The 16,052-nt window shown below is 47.0% G+C and overlaps 1 protein-coding gene and 1 pseudogene across 6 annotated transcripts in view; one reads left to right on the forward strand and one right to left on the reverse strand.

Annotated features, from left to right (window-relative positions):
• The window catches only part of LOC126271869 (neuronal acetylcholine receptor subunit alpha-7), a 1,066,999-nt gene that overhangs the window by 568,146 nt on the left and 482,801 nt on the right, over positions 1-16,052 (reverse strand). The window lies entirely within an intron of this gene.
• Positions 11,319-11,436, forward strand: LOC126274564 (5S ribosomal RNA; annotated as a pseudogene).

Below are 16,052 nucleotides of genomic sequence, written 5' to 3' on the forward strand. Positions count from 1 at the left end.
AGGTTGAGCACACTGCCTGCCACCGCCCGATACTGGTGGAGCCAGGAAAACGCCGTGTGTATTTCGTCACCAGACCGTGCTAAGAACATCACATCGTCGGCGTATGCACCACATCGAAAGGTTACGGAACGGAGGGTAAGTCCTTCTAACCGTCGCCGTAGTCCGTGAAGAGCTGGTTCGAGGGCAACGCCGAAGAGCATGGCAGAAAGAGGACAACCCTGCCGGACGGACCTGTTGACACGGACGGGGGCGGACCGACAGCCGTTGATCATAATCCTCGTGACAGCCCCATGGATCAATCGAAGCACAACAGACGTAGTCAGACGCGGGACACCGATGTGTTCCATAACAGCACGCAGGAAACCATGGTTAACGCGGTCGAAAGCATGGTCGAAGTCCAGCGCAACAAGAGCGCCTTGGAGGCGGCAAGTTTGCATGAGCGCCACCACGTCTCTATAGGTGCTTAAAGTCGTAAACACATTAGTGTCGCCCCCGAGGCAGGTTTGATCAGTGTGAATGGCCGCCATTACCGTAGGTTTGAGCCTCTCACGGAGCATGCGTGTCAACAGCTTATAGTCAGTGTTTAGCATTATCAACGGGCGAAAATCAAGAGGGCGACGGCCTCCGCCGGGTTTGGGCACAGGGATCAAGAGACCCTCAGTAAAGTCAGATGGTACCTGAAAATCGGCGTCCAGGAGTTCACTGTACATCCTGACCCACATTGGGCCCATGAGATCAAAGAACCGCTTGTAAAATTCTAGAGGGAGGCCGTCAGGGCCAGGCGTTTTGTTGGGAGAGCCACGCAACAGAGCCTCTCGCAGTTCTTCCAAAGTCACCGCCGACAAGAGCGTAGCATCATCTTGTAGGTTCCGAGAGACTGGTAGGTCAGATAGGACTTCCCTGACCCCTACATTCATGTGGGACTCCCTCTCGTAAAGAAGTTTATATGACTGTGTGAACGCTCGGACGATATCCATTTGTGCGTCAACGCGTCGCCCATCCTCCGTCTCAACCTCGGTAATGAGCTGCCTCTTGCGTCTTCGGCGTTCTTGAATGATATGGTGGAGGGAAGGTCGTTCACCACGAACATCATCAGTCGTCCTCGCTCGCACCCGCACACCCGCAAGACGTACGGCGTTGATACGAAGCAATTGTGCCTTGACGCGTTGTACTGCTGATTGTCGCTCTGGCGACGGCGGTTGTACAGCCAGTTCGCGGAGCGCAGTATAGTAAAAATCAGTAGTCGCAGTATACCAGCGCGCTCGGTCGCGTCCATAGCTGACTAATGTTCGGCACAGTGCGGGTTTTGCACACCGTAACCACCATTGAAGTACAGAACGGTAGGCGGGTAAACGCCGGTGGCAAGTGCTCCATGTGGACTCGACTGCGCGTCTGCAATTTATCTCATCAAGAAGGGCCACATTGAGGCGCCACGGACCCCTACTTCGGCGGACGCGCTGGCGGGGAAGGGTGAGAGTACACACATATGCGAGGTGATCCGTGAACGCTGCCGGCCACATCTCAGCGTCGACAACGGCCGATCGTAGGCCGCGGGTGACGTAGACTCGATCCAAACGGTTCGCGGAGTGACTGGTAAAGTAGGTGTGTGCTCGACGGTCGCCGTGTTGGATGATCCAGGTGTCCAACAAGGCCAAGTCCTGTACAAGTACCTGGAGTGCCGGGCAGGTGGTATAGTGTGGCTCCTGGTCGGATGGGCGGAGCACACAATTAAAATCGCCGCCTACTACCAAGTGGTCGGTATTGCCCTGGAAGAGCGGGGCTATATCTTCGGCAAAAAAGGTGCGCCGTTCTCTCCTTTTGCCGGTACCTGAAGGAGCATATAAGTTCACCAGACGTACTGTACCAATCGTGAGTGCGACCCCCCGGGCCGACGGTAAATAGGAGACATCAGTGGCCATTATCCCTTCCCGCAGTAGAATCGCCGTACCTCCGCCGCCCACATCTGCAGGCATAGTGTAGGCGTCATATCCGTAGGCATCGAGACAGAGTCCTGATCGGACTTCTTGAAGGAAAACAACGTCCAGATCCGCAGCGCGTAACGTATCCTTCAGCATACGGGTCTTGACATCAGATGTAATGCCATTGACGTTGATCGTGGCGAGGCGGTATGCCTGGTCCATCAAGTCTCGGGAGGTGACCATGGTATGACAGGAGGGTAGTAGTCGTGACGTGGAGCGCCGGTCTTGCGAAGTGCTAGGCAGCGACGAGAGGTGCTCATGCCGTCCTAGGCGTCTGTCGCCGGCCGCGTAGACGCTGCCATCGGCATCGGTGCATCGTCTTGGTTCTGAAACGCATCCTGCAACTCCATCTCCTGCGCCCAGTCGCCCAGGGACGTTGACACCACTGGATCTCGAGAGGCAGACGGAGGCAAGGGTGCATCCCCGGTGTCGGAGCTGCGGTGATCTCCCGCATCCCCATGTGGTCCAGACCCAGCGGTAGTGGGAGAAGACGTCGAACCGTGTGATACGGTAGGGTCGCCTGTGTCGGCGCGGTGGAGCGGTTGAGGCACTTCGTCATCCAGCGGTGTCGCCTCGGGCTGTTCTACGTCGTCGGTTGTCTTGCGCCGCTCCTTATGACGCTTGGGTGATTTCTGCTTACGCTGCCGCGCCTCTGTTTCCGACGTAGGGCAAGGGGAGGACGCTGCATCCTGTGCTTCAACTTCCATCGCACCGTCGGCGAGCCGTTGTGACGGTGCGCCGGGGTCCGACGAAAGGACATCAGTAGCATCAGCACTGAAAGACGCTTGGGGCTCCGTGGAAGCTACTGCAGGGTCCTCCAAAGCTCGCACCAATACAGTGGGGTCGTAATATACAGCTGGCGTCTCCCGTCTCGCCGCCGCAACATACGTAATCGGCAGAGAGGTCGGTGTCGACGGACGAATCTGGTCGGCCGAGGGTGTCTGCGCGAGACGGCGTTGCAGGCATTCGGTACGCATGTGTCCCGTCTGGCCACAACCGGAGCAGGTTCTCGGCTGACCGTCGTAAATAATTATTGCCCTGCAACCAGCGATCGTGAGATACGAAGGAATATGGCGATGCAGGTCAATAAGGACTTGTCGCACCCCGTTAAGGACAGGGTAGGTGTCGAAGGTCTTCCATTTTTCGGCCGTGTGGCCGAGAATTGTTCCATAGGGTCGAAGAGCAAGGGTGACCAAATCCGCTGGAACTTCAAAAGGGAGCTCAAACACGCGCACATTTTGGATTCCCAATCCAGCACGTTCAAGCGTCACCACACCCACGTTTCCGTCTGAGTGGCAGAACCGATAACCTGCCATCGAGCGTCTGAGAAGTTTGTCACATGCTTCGTCGTCAGTGAACTTAAGATATACGACGCTGGAGACAATAGATAAGTGGATACCGATCAGCTCGTTAGGATCAACATGTACCACATCGCGTAAAAAACGCTCTACTTCGTGGGCCTTGGGTCTAGAGTACGTAGTGTCGAACTGCAGCTTGATCGTGGCTTTCCGATACGAAAGAGCCATCGTGTGTCAGGAACGTGACGGCAATACGTAACACTAGCGCGCCGGCGCGGTAAACAACAACACACCCGGAAACGCGACACGGAGCGGCCGGGACGTACCGCACCGCTCCACAGCCAAAGGCCGACTGTTAAACACATTGAGTATCACCCCTCCTTTTTGTAGCTTATATCTATTTTTCACCACTTGATAAAATGCTTTTTCTTGGTCTAAAAATCTAACGAAAGTACTTTTATTTCCCGTAAGTCTTGCTTCCATGACCAATCCTAACTCCACAAGTGTCTCACTGGAGCCTTTGCTTGTCGTAAAGCAAAACTGGTCGTCATGTAACACCTCCCCTATTTTCTTTTACGTTGTTGTGCATATTGTTGTACATTATTATGGTGAATAAAAAAATTGTTCAAATGGCTCTGAGCACTATGGGACTTAACATCTATAGTCATCAGTCCCTTAGAACTTAGAACTACTTAAACCTAACTAACCTGAAGACACCACACAACACCCCGCCATCACGAAGCATAGAGAATCCCTGACCCCGCCGGGAATCGAACCCGGGAACCCGGGCGCGGGAAGCGAGAACGCTACCGCACGACCACGAGCTGAGGACGTCTGGCCAATAACCTGGATTCCAAGTTGAGTATACGACAGTACTCCCACACACCTGCCCTTGCTACCTTCGGGGCTGTGACTACAGCCCCATAGATTCTACACACTAAAATGAATAGTCGTTTATTCCCAATTTGCTTCGATGATTTTAGAATTTCCTATGAAATCTCTTCCTGCCTTGTTTAAGTCTTCCAAACCTTTGTCAAACTCTTACTTTCTTCCAAATTGGCAGTTACTTCTTCTTATGTCATATTGAACGGAGTTCCTTCCCATCTCAGAGGCATTCATTTTAATCTATTCACCTACCTGCTGTTTGCTCCGCTTTTTACATTGAAATTCAGCTGTTGTTATGGAGGTCTTCAGTCCGAAGACTGATTAGATGCGGCTCTCCGAACTGGTCTGCCCTGTGGAAATCTCTTAAAAACCGTGTAAGTGCAGCGCCCTACACCCACTTGAACTTGTTTGCTCAAGTCTTGGCCACCCTATACAATTTTTACCAGCCATAATTTCCTCCATTACCAAATTTATGATGCCTTGGCTCCTTAGGATGTGTCCTGTCCAATCTTTTAGTCAGAATGTGCCACGAATTTCTCATATCTCTAACTGGATTAATTACCTTTTCTTTTGGTATCAAGTCTACCCATCCGGTATTCAACATTCTTCTGCATCTCCACGTTTCAAAAGTTTCTATTCTCTTCTTTTTAGAATTTTTTGTAGTCAATGTTTCATTTCTGGACACGACAATGCTCCAAATTTACGTTAATCATCAAAGGATTTCCTTACTATTGACAGTCAGCATTCTCTATACCATACTCAACTTAAGTTTTTTTTTTTTGCTACAGTAACAGAACTCAGTTATTATTTTTAGTCTCTTATTTCCAGATTTCTTCAAGACTACATTTTATTCTTTTGTATTAGTTTTGCTCATATTCATATTTTAGTCGTTTTCCAAGGAACTATCCATTCCGTTATACTGCTCATTCAAATGGTTCAAATGGCTCTGAGCACTATGGGACCTAACATCTGAGGTCATCAGTCCCCTAGAACTTAGAACTACTTAAACATAACTAACCTAAGGACATCCCACACGTCCATGGCCGAGGCAGGATTCTAACCTGATACCTTAGCGGTTGCGCGTTTCCGGACTGTAGCGCCTAGAACCGCTCGGCCACACAGGCCGGCTACACTGCTCATCCACGCCCTTTGTCGGTCCTGACAGAATTATAATGTATCGGCAAATCTCAGCGTTATTTTTTCCTTTTACACACGTGAATTCACCCATGAGGATGAATTTTCGTTGTTGATAATTCGTCCAAAACAATGCATTTTTGGACGAGACGATATTCGTATTTTTCTGATGAAACGATACTCTAACAGATGGACTAGGTTAAAATGCCATGTAAACACATCCCTGTAGCAGATATGGTCATGTAATAGCATGTGTGAGGCTTTGGACAACCAGGCACTGAAACCAAACTCAAACAAGGCTAAATTAAGCCTGTGGTGACATGTCCACTTTAGAAGACAGCTGTTAATGGTCACCTTTTTGGCATTTTCATCGTCCTGAGGCTGTAAATTCACGCAGGCCACAGCACCAGTAGGGAGAGTCCACTGGAGTGGGCTGTGCTCATTTGCAGCCTCAGAATTGATTTAAAATGCCTAAGAAGCGACGTTCACAGCTATCACATGCAGGGGAGAAGTTCACCACAGAGGTAATGGTGTCAGATAAGCGAGCAGACAAGAAAAAGGTAGCAAATACAATACTAATTTAAGCTAATGAATTTTGCTGCTTGAGGAGCGCAGTAACGTATGGCAAGAGACGTAGCACTGATGATAAATGAAGAATTAGAATGACGAACTAATCCTTCAGATACAAGTGTAATTGATTAAAAAACCTTTACACGAACACAAGAAATAAAAGCATCACAACATTTATGTGGGATTTTGTAAGCTATGGATCTGAAGGGTGGGGTCTGGGGAAACTGAAAGAGAACGAAATAGAAGAATAGAGATGACATGGAGAAGAGTCACCAAGATATCCTGAAATGAGAGAAATTCAGTGGTCAAATACAAAAAGAAACTAAAAGGAAAAATTGACTGATTAACATGATAGTCAGAAGAAAAACTAAATTAAATGAATACACAGTACAACATAACACCTACATAAACGACTCATGACGGAAACAATAGAAACGTAGGGTAAGAATATCCGTATTACAAAGTGCTATTGAGGAATGAACTGTAACAACAGCAACCAAATGGTGGAGATGGCGAGCAACAGGGAAGGATACCTACATCAGCAACACGTTCACTTTATTGTCTGATGATGACGATAATTATGGTGATCACGATGATGGTGATGGTGATGATAATGACCAACATAACGAAAAGAAAAATTTCATTCCCTGCATGTGAAACATGATGGCGCAGATTCCGCACCTGTAATAATTACTTGGAATCAAACAACGGCAACAAATAACAGCTCAATCACCAAGACCCGCTTCCGCCACTAAGATCATTATCAAGTGATTATGAGTTTAACTTCATCAGTCTGTCTATTTTCTCGCACTCATATTGACTTGCAAATGCCTTTGGGTGGGCGGAACCAGCCTCGGTGGTCGAAAAGTGCATCTGTTGCTCTTATTCGGTCCCATGCGAAGTGAGAAAAGTCACGTGATACCTCCTAATACTTTGCCGAACGCCCTCCTGTCCGGCGTAATGCAGCAACTGGACGTGACGTGGAGTCAAGTCGTTGGATAACCCCTACAGAAATACTGACCCATGCTGCCTCTGCAGCCGTTCATAATTGCGAAAGTGTTGCCGGTGCAGGGTTTTGTGACCGAACTGAACTCTCGATTATGACCCATAAATGTTCGATGGAATTCATGTCGAGCGAATGTGTGGCTAAACCTTTCGGTCACATCATCCGGAATGTTCTTCATACCAGTTGCGAACATCTGTGGCCCAGTGAACTGGCGCATTGTTGCTTGGGAACGAGAAGTCCGTGAATGGCTACAAATGGTCTCCAAGTAGCCAAACATAACCATTTCCCGTCAATGATCGGTTCAGTTGCACCAGAGGACTCAATCCATTCCACGATAACACAGACCACACCATCATGGAGCCACCTCCAGCTTGTACAGTGTCTTGTTCACAACTTAGTTCCATGGCTGCGAGCGGTCTGCGCCACAATGGAACCCTCCATTAGCTCTGACCAACTGAAATCAGGACGCATCTGACCAGGCCACGGTTTTCTGTCGTCTAAGGTGAAGCACGTACAGTCATGAGCCTAGGAGAGGTGTTGCAGACGATGTCATGCTGTGAGCAAAGGCATTCGAGTTGGTCGTCTGCTGCCCATGAAGCCAGATTTCGCCGCACTGTCGTTCCATGTCCCACATTGGTTTCTGTCGTTATTTCGCACAGTGATGTTTGTCTTTTAGCATTGACAACTCTACGCAAACGCCGCTGCTCTCGGTCGTTAAGTGAAGGCCGCCGGCTACTGCGCTGTACACAGTAACAGGTAATGCTTGAAATTTGGCACTGACGCTGTGGACATCGGAATATTGAATTCCCTAACGATTTCCAAAATGATATGCCTCAAGCGCTTTGCTCCACGTACCATTCCACGTTCAAAGTCGGTAGTGGGGCCGTAATCACGTCGGAAATCTTTCCACGTGCATTGCCTGAGTACAAACGACAGCTCGGTCGGTGCACCGGCCATTTATACTCTATGTATGCGATAGCACCGCTTTGTGCATAAGTCCCACGACTTTTGTCACCTCTGGGTGTTAATTCACAAACGACACCTTCTCCGTGGTAGGGCAGAACTATTCCCCTCATGCCCGCCAGTGTCCCCTGGTTTGACACCTCAGTCGGCTTTAATTAGAATAACCCAGTGTACAGCTCAGCCTAATAAAGGCCGGGGCTGAGAGTTAAATTGGCTGGGGAGTCGGCCGGCCAGAAGAGAGTGCCGCCCATCGACCAGGTCGCGCGCGACCTTCACCCGGCGCGCCGGCCAGGTGGCCAGGACCAGAAGCAGCGGCGACAATCTGTGTGGGGCGCGTGTGTCACTTTCAGGACCCCCTCATCGCCGTTCGGACGCTTTCGGAGCCGCTCGGCCCCCATCGGCTACCTGCCGATCGATGAGTGGTTCAGCAGCACACCACAGCTCGGGTTTCGGCTTGCGCGGCCGACAAGAAACGATCGAATGGTGTCTCGATTGTCATCAGGAGGCGATTCTAGGTCCAATGTTTATTTGATGTATGTGGTTTCACAGTACACGGTTTCGGTACCAACGTATCCCGCGTGACTATTTCCCAATTTTCACTGTACTAGCTGAAAGGGATACGCTTCCCCTGATCGTTTTCTCACGTATTTCCTCAATTGTGAAAAAAACCATTAATCATCTCAATTCTTTTGCGCCTAACTTATTCAAAATATATTCTTATAAACACCATTTGGTATTTGGCTTTCGGGTAGAGGAAAAAAAACAGAAAAAAACCAATAAGTTCAGAGGACGTCTAGTACGGAAAAACAGTAGGTATACGAGAGAAACACGATCTTTCTAAATTGCCCTTGTGCTTTACTGAAGGGCTACTGTGCGCTAACTTTACAGGAATCGGTTGTATGAACACTGACTTACTTTTTAGTTTAGCAGCATTTTTGCGAGTGCATAGCGGGAACATTTGGCGTATTTAGGAACTCTGTTGGGAGGCTTATCCTTTCGTCTTCATTCATCATTGTATCAAGGGACATAAATATTTTTTCTTCTTTAGGTATGACGTGATATTTTCGCTGATATGTTTATTGTTTATTGTTTTCAAAACTGTTCGCTCATACGACCGCTTTCTTTTTCCGTAGTCTCTCTCTCTAAGGGGATACTTTATTCCGATGGCCGGCCGAGGTAACCGAGCGGTTATAGGCGCTACAGTCTGGAGCCGAGCGACCGCTACGGTCGCAGGTTCGAATCCTGCTTCAGGCATGGATGAGTGTGATGTCCTTAGGTTAGTTAGGTTTAATTAGTTCTAAGTTCTAGGCGACTGATGACCTCAGAAGTTAAGTCGCATAGTGCTCAGAGCCATTTTTTTTTATTCCGATGAGATGTTTATCTGTCTTCAGTACGTTGCACAAACCATTGGCTAAAACGATTTTGCAGGAGTGGCAATCGATGCGATGTGTGCTTTTACAAAGTTGTATTCTAGGACTTTCGAAAACACTCACTAACCTTCGATAACATTCGTAAAAGGTCGAGAACATTATAGAGCGATATCGAATTTGACTTCGGACTTACAATGAGCTGTGTTAATAACAGGACAACAACCTGTATTATCCAGTTTGATAGTCGAAAATGCGGAATTTACTTCTTTTTATTTAATTGGGGGTCGCTTTCGGGTATCACATCACTTTCTCAGATCATCCAAACAGAAACATGATTTACGTCATATCACGGAATACACCATTTTTTCTGTTTGGATAATTTGAGAATAGGTTCTGATATCAGAAACCAGTCATCAATTAAAATTAAAATAAAAAACTGTACTTCGCAAATTTGGCTGTTTTTTACATCAAATTGGAATTTGTTTTCCTTGAAAAAATATACTGATACGAAAGAGATGTCATGGTGACCACCTTGACATGATGGTGATCACTTTTAACACTTATATCTCCAAAACCACAACACCACTTCCCACAACGGAAGAACTAAGGGCAGCATTAGACTCAAAAATCGAAGATTGGCAACGGGTGTTGTTGGAGTATCGTCAACTTCACCTTCTAGTTCAGTAGTGGGAAGAGCTAAACGCAGACCAGGTCGTTGTGTAACATATCGTGTTTGTGTGATTCGTTTTGTTCTTTGTCTCTGTTAGCGGTTTCTTAAGATTCCTGTGGCACTAAGAGTGAGAAATTTATACGCTCTGTCGTTTTAAGTTCTGCTCACTCGTAATGAATTATAAATGAAAAATTCGGTTCCTGAAATTCCCATTCTGTGTCTATCGACTTAAAGATTCATGAATAAATGCTGCTAATTATTCATAAATCACTCCTCTTTAAAAATTACCTCAGCCAATAAAATTAATATTTATAGGTAAAATAGTTTTGCATTTGATGAGAAAGATATTATTAAATACAAAAGAAAGTGTGTGATGTATTTAAACTTCAGTTTGGAAGGCCTCAAAATTGAGACGGTATATGGTGAATTTTATGCGGCGATAATTCGAACCTGCCTGCCTCTTTGCGTGCTATTGAAAAGATTAGTTATTATAGTAGTTAGCAATAAAATTGTTTTGGTTTCTGTCTAGAGCCGCTAGAGAGAACAATCTGATATAACACCACTTAGAATTGCTTGCAAATATGTCACAAGATTCGTTGGAGCTTATGCACTTGACTAGGTGCACAGACGTACTAATTTAAACTAGTTGGTATTGATACCCAACAGTACTAGCATGGAAAGTGATCGTAGATAATGTTTTCATGGTCAGGGAGTACAGCTTGCTTGTAACTGCGTAAGTACAATTGACGATGAGAAAGACAAAGTTTCTACAGTGCCTGCAGAGAAGACAGTGGGACGCAATAGGAAAAGTAATAGCTGACGGAGTGGTAAATACCATAAGGAGGGATACCACGACTAACGGAGTAAAATTCATCTACTCAGACAATAAATATTTTATTGACGATCGATATCTCTGTAATATTACGACATCACAACGAAACACCAACGATGTATAAGCTTCACAACTTTTGTCACATTGGAATATACTTGAAGGTTAGCAAGAAAGCTCTAAGAGAATCTCTTTCGCCTAGGAATTTCGATTCAATAAATACCGGAATGAATGAGTCCTTACGCGCAAACGTTGCGAAATTGGATTATTACTGGAAATAAATAATCTGAATTAATGCGGCCAAAGTTTATAGAGATGGAACACGGATTCGTACACATTTTACTAAGTAAAAATGTATCAGAAGTACAGCCAAACGCAAGTGTCTGAAATGTAAGTCGTCGCTGCTGTGGAAAATACCTACATCTTTTGATTGCTTTAAGAATACTGCAAGCGAAGTGCCTTGAGAAGCAAGGGTATACTGTATCTCATCTTTCTGTTCTTCTTCTAAAGTGTAGCGTGTGAGCAGCCTTCACTTGTAAGAAAACTGGAACGCACGTTGTAACTACATCCATCTCTCTTTCTACGCCGAATTTTCAGCTCGCTTTGTCGCGTGAGCCAACGGCCTTGTGGCAGTGGTACCGCCGGTTTCCGTCAGATCACCGAAATTAAGCACTGTTCGGCTGGGTTAGCACTTGGATGGGTGACCATCCGGTCTGCCAAGCGCTGTTGGCAAGTGGGCTGAACTCAGCCCCTGTGAGGCAAACTGAGCAGCTACTTGATTGAGAAGTAGCGGCTCCTGTCTCGTAAACTGACATACGGGTGGGAGAGCGGTGTGCTGACCACATGTGACCACATGCCCCTCCATATGCGCACCCAGTGACGCCTGTGGGCTGAGGATGATACGGTGGCCGGTAGGTACCGTTGGACCTGCCAAGGCCTGTTCAGACGGAGTTTATTTTAGGAGTTTGTCCCTTGCCATTTATCGAGTTATATACACTATTGACCATTAAAATTGCTACACCACGAAGATGACGTGCATCAGACGCGAAATTTAACCGACAGGAAGAAGATGCTGTGATATGAAAGTGACTACCTTTTCACAGCATTCATACAAGGTCGGCGCCGGTGGCGACACCTACAACGTGCTGACATGAGGAAAGTTTCCAACCGATTTCTCGTACACAAACTGCAGTTGACCGGCGTTGCCTGGTGAAACGTTGTTGTGATGCCTCGTGTAAGGACGAGAAAAGTGTACTATCACGTTTCCGACTGTAATAAAGGTTGCATTTTAGACTGTCATGATTGCGGTTCATCGTATCGCGACATTGCCGCTTGATTTGGTCGAGGTGCAATGATTGTTAGCACAATATGGAATCGATGGGTTCAGGCGGGTAATACGTAACGCCGTGCTGGATCCCAACGGCCTCGTATCACTAGCAGTCGAGATGAGAGGCATCTTATCCACATGGCTGTAACGGATCGTGCAGCCACTTCTCGATCCCTGAATCAACAGATGGGGACGTTTGCAAGACAACAACCATCTGCACGAACAGTTCGACGACGTTTGCAGCAGCATGGACAATCAGCTCAGAGACCATGGCTGCGGTTACCCGTGACGCTGCATCACAGACAGGAGCGCTTGCGATGGTGTACTCAACGACGAACCTGGGTGCACGAATGGCAAAATGTCATTTTTTTCGGATGAATTTAGGATCTGTTTACAGCATCATGACGGTCGCATCCGTGTTTGGCGACATCGCGGTGAACGCACATTGGAAGCGTGTTTTCGTCATCGTCATACAGGCGTCTCACCCGGCGTGATGGTATGGGGTGCCATTGGTTACACGTCTCGGTCACCTCTTGTTCGCATTGACGGCACTTTGAACAGTGGACGTTACATTTCAGATGTGTTACGACCCGTGGCTCTACCCTTCATTCGATCCCTACGAAACCCTACATTTTGGCAGGATAATGCACGACCGCATATTGCAGGTCCTATACGGGCCATTCTGGATACAGAAAATGTTCGATTGCTGCCCTGGCCAGCACAGTCTCCAGATCTCTCACCAACTGAAAACATCTGGTTACTGGTGGCCGAGCAAGTGGCTCGTCACAATACGCCAGTCACTACTCTTGATGAACAGTGGTATCATGTTGAAGCTGCATGGGTAGCTGTATCTGTACACGCCATCCAAGCTCTGTTTGACTCAATGCCCAGGCGTATCAAGGGGGGTTCTTACGGTACTGATTTCTCAGGATCTATGCACTCAAATTGCGGGAAAATGTCAGTTTCAGTACAATATATTGGTCCAATGAATACCCGTTTATCATCTGCATTTCTTCTTGGTGTAGCAATTTTATTGGTCAGTAGTGTAATATTAAACCCAGAACACAATGAAATACAACTCGAATAAGCTTCGTTCTTAACACCCATTCTGAACTATGGGACATTCCTAAAAAGATTCTGTTTTGAGCAGTGTGATTTTAAACTCAGCGAGAAGCGAAACTTCTAGGGAACTACACCGAAGCGCCAAAGAAACTGCTATAGGCATGCGTATTCAAATTCAGAGATATGTAAACAGACATACTACGGTGCTGCGGCCGGCAACGCCTAAATAAGAAAACAAGTGCCTGACACAGTTCTTAGATCGGTTACTGCTAGTACAATAGTAGGTTATCAAAAATTAAGTGAGTTTGAACGTGACCTAATAGTCAGCGCACGAGTGATGGGACACGGCATGTTCGAGATTGTTATGAAGTGGGGACTTTTCCCGTACAACCATTTCACGAGTGTACAGCGAATATCAGGAATCCGATAAAACATCAAATCTCCGACATAGCTGAGGCCGGAGAAAGATTCTGCAAAACGGCACCAACGACGACGTTGTATGTTACAGAGGTGCAACTCTTCCGCGTATTGCTACAGATTTCAATGCTGGGCCTTGAAAAAGTGTCAACGTGCGAATCATTCAACTAAATCAGCGATATGGGCTATCGGAGCCAAGGTCCACTCATGCACCCTTGATGACTGCACGAGACAAAACCTTACGCCTCTCCTGGGCCCGTCAACACTGACGTTGGACTGTTGATGACTGGAAACATGTAGCCTGGCTGGATGAGTGTCGTTTCAAATTGTATCTAGCGGATGGACATATACGGGTATAGGGACAACTTCATGAATCCATGGATCCTTGCCGGCCGCGGTGGTCTTGCGGTTCTAGGCGCTCAGTCAGGAACCGTGCGACTGCTACGGTCGCAGGTTCGAATCCTGCCTCGGGCATGGATGTGTGTGATGTCTTTAGGTTAGTTAGGTTTAAGTAGTTCTAAGTTATAGGGGACTGATGACCTCTGATGTTAAGTCCCATAGTGCTCAGAGCCATGGATCCTTCATGTCAGCAGCGGAATGTTTAAGCTGGTAGAGGTTATGTAATACTGTGTGGCGTGTGCAGTTGGAGCAATATAGGACTCCTGATACGTTAGATACGACTCTGACAGGTGACACGTAAGTAAGCATCTTGTAAGATCTTGTAAGATCAACCAGTTCATTCGATTGTGCCTTCCTTCGGACTTCGGCAATTTCAGGAGGATAATGCGACATCCCACACGACCAAAGTTGTTACAGAGTGGCTCCAGGAACCGTCTCATGAGTTTAAATACTTCCGCTGGCCACCAAACGCTCCAAACATGAATGGTATTGGGCATATGTGGGATGCCTTGCAACTTGCTGTTCAGAAGAGATCTCCACACACTCGTAATTTTACGGATTTATGGACAGCCGTACAGGATTAATGGTGTCAGTTCCCTCCAGCACTACTTCAGACATTAGTCGAGTCCATGCCACGTCCTGTGGTGGCACTTCTGCGTGCTCGTGGGGGCCATACACGATATTACGCAGGTGTACCAGTGTCTTTGGCTTTTCCTGTATAAAAGGTATCGCAAAAAGATTAATCTTATTTTACGAGAATATTTCCTCTTCATGGATGAAAATAGGACATTCAATTTACGCAAGTGAAACTAAGAGTTTATTTTGGCGCGGGGTACGGTTTTCAAGAAGGAGCAAGCGTTGAAACCCTGAACAGCTTGTCGCTCGATTATTCATTACCCAATGTCCGTCGAGTCTAGAGGCAGAAAAACACTAACAAATGTCGTTCTCCGTTTTCCGCTTCAAAAGGTGTCATTCACATACTACCGTGCGGCATGTTTTCCCACAGGTGTACGGGACTGTACGTCAAAATGTCCAAAGCTTTCGATGGTGTCACCAGTAGTTGCAACGCACTGACTGTTTAAGCGCGGTGAAATCAAACGATTCTTCCTCTGTGCTAGTTTGGAAAGTAGAGCGCTATCAGGTTTTCTACACATCGTTCACAGAAGTCTACTTCTTCGTACCAGCCGAGAGTTAGCCGTTCCGACCGGCCGGAGTGACCGAGCGGTTCTAGGCACTACAGTCGCTACGGTCGCTACAGTTGCTACGGTCGCAGGTTCGAATCCTGCCTCGGGCGAGGATGTGTTTCAGTAGTTCTAAGTTCTAGGGGATTGATGACCTCAGAAGTTAAGTCCCATAGTGCTCAGAGCCATTTTTGAACGAATTGTTCATATTTCTGTTTATTTGGCAGTATTAACAAGCAGCAAAAATTTGGCACCACTTAATGGTCGAAACGTTGCACTTCTGTTCCCGTGGAAACAAAATAATGCTTGGTGAAATAAGCAGAGCCGGCTGGTGTAGCCGAGCGGTTCTAGGCGCTTCAGTCTGGAACCGCGCGACCGCTACGGTCGCAGGTTCTAATCCTGCCTCGGGCATGGATGTGTGTGATGTCCTTAGGTTAGTTAGGTTTTAGTAGTTCTACGTTCTAGGGGACTGATGACCTCAGATGTTAAATCCCATAGTGCTCAGGGCCATTTGAACCATTTTGTTATTTCGCAATTTTCCGAGAAACGATTTACTTCCTGGTCTGGTGTTTATGTCACATTGAGCATCGTGGTTTGTTGTATCGTATCTAACTGCGTACGCTGGTGTAGCTATGAGAGCTGGTAGCGAACGTCGCCCACCCAATCCACATACATGCCGTATGGAGCGAAAGTGTGGGAAAGCAAGAGAAAATAGGCTGAGTTGTCCTCGAGCGGTTACAGATAGGAATACCGTATTTGATAGGCGCCAAGACGCACAATTTGTAGTATTCATGTTTAATGTTTCAACGATTGTGAATCCAATCTGTCAATGTTGAAAAGTCAGTCTAATGTCTATACAAGGCCTGTCTTATTAACATTTAAAACCCGACGAAGCGGCTGGGACAAACAGTTTAATGTAAGACACATGGGGCCGTAAATGGCGGAAATGCGCCAAAAGTGGA

The sequence above is a fragment of the Schistocerca gregaria genome, chromosome 5 (genome assembly GCF_023897955.1).
Source record: "Schistocerca gregaria isolate iqSchGreg1 chromosome 5, iqSchGreg1.2, whole genome shotgun sequence".
Classification (NCBI taxonomy): domain Eukaryota; kingdom Metazoa; phylum Arthropoda; class Insecta; order Orthoptera; family Acrididae; genus Schistocerca; species Schistocerca gregaria.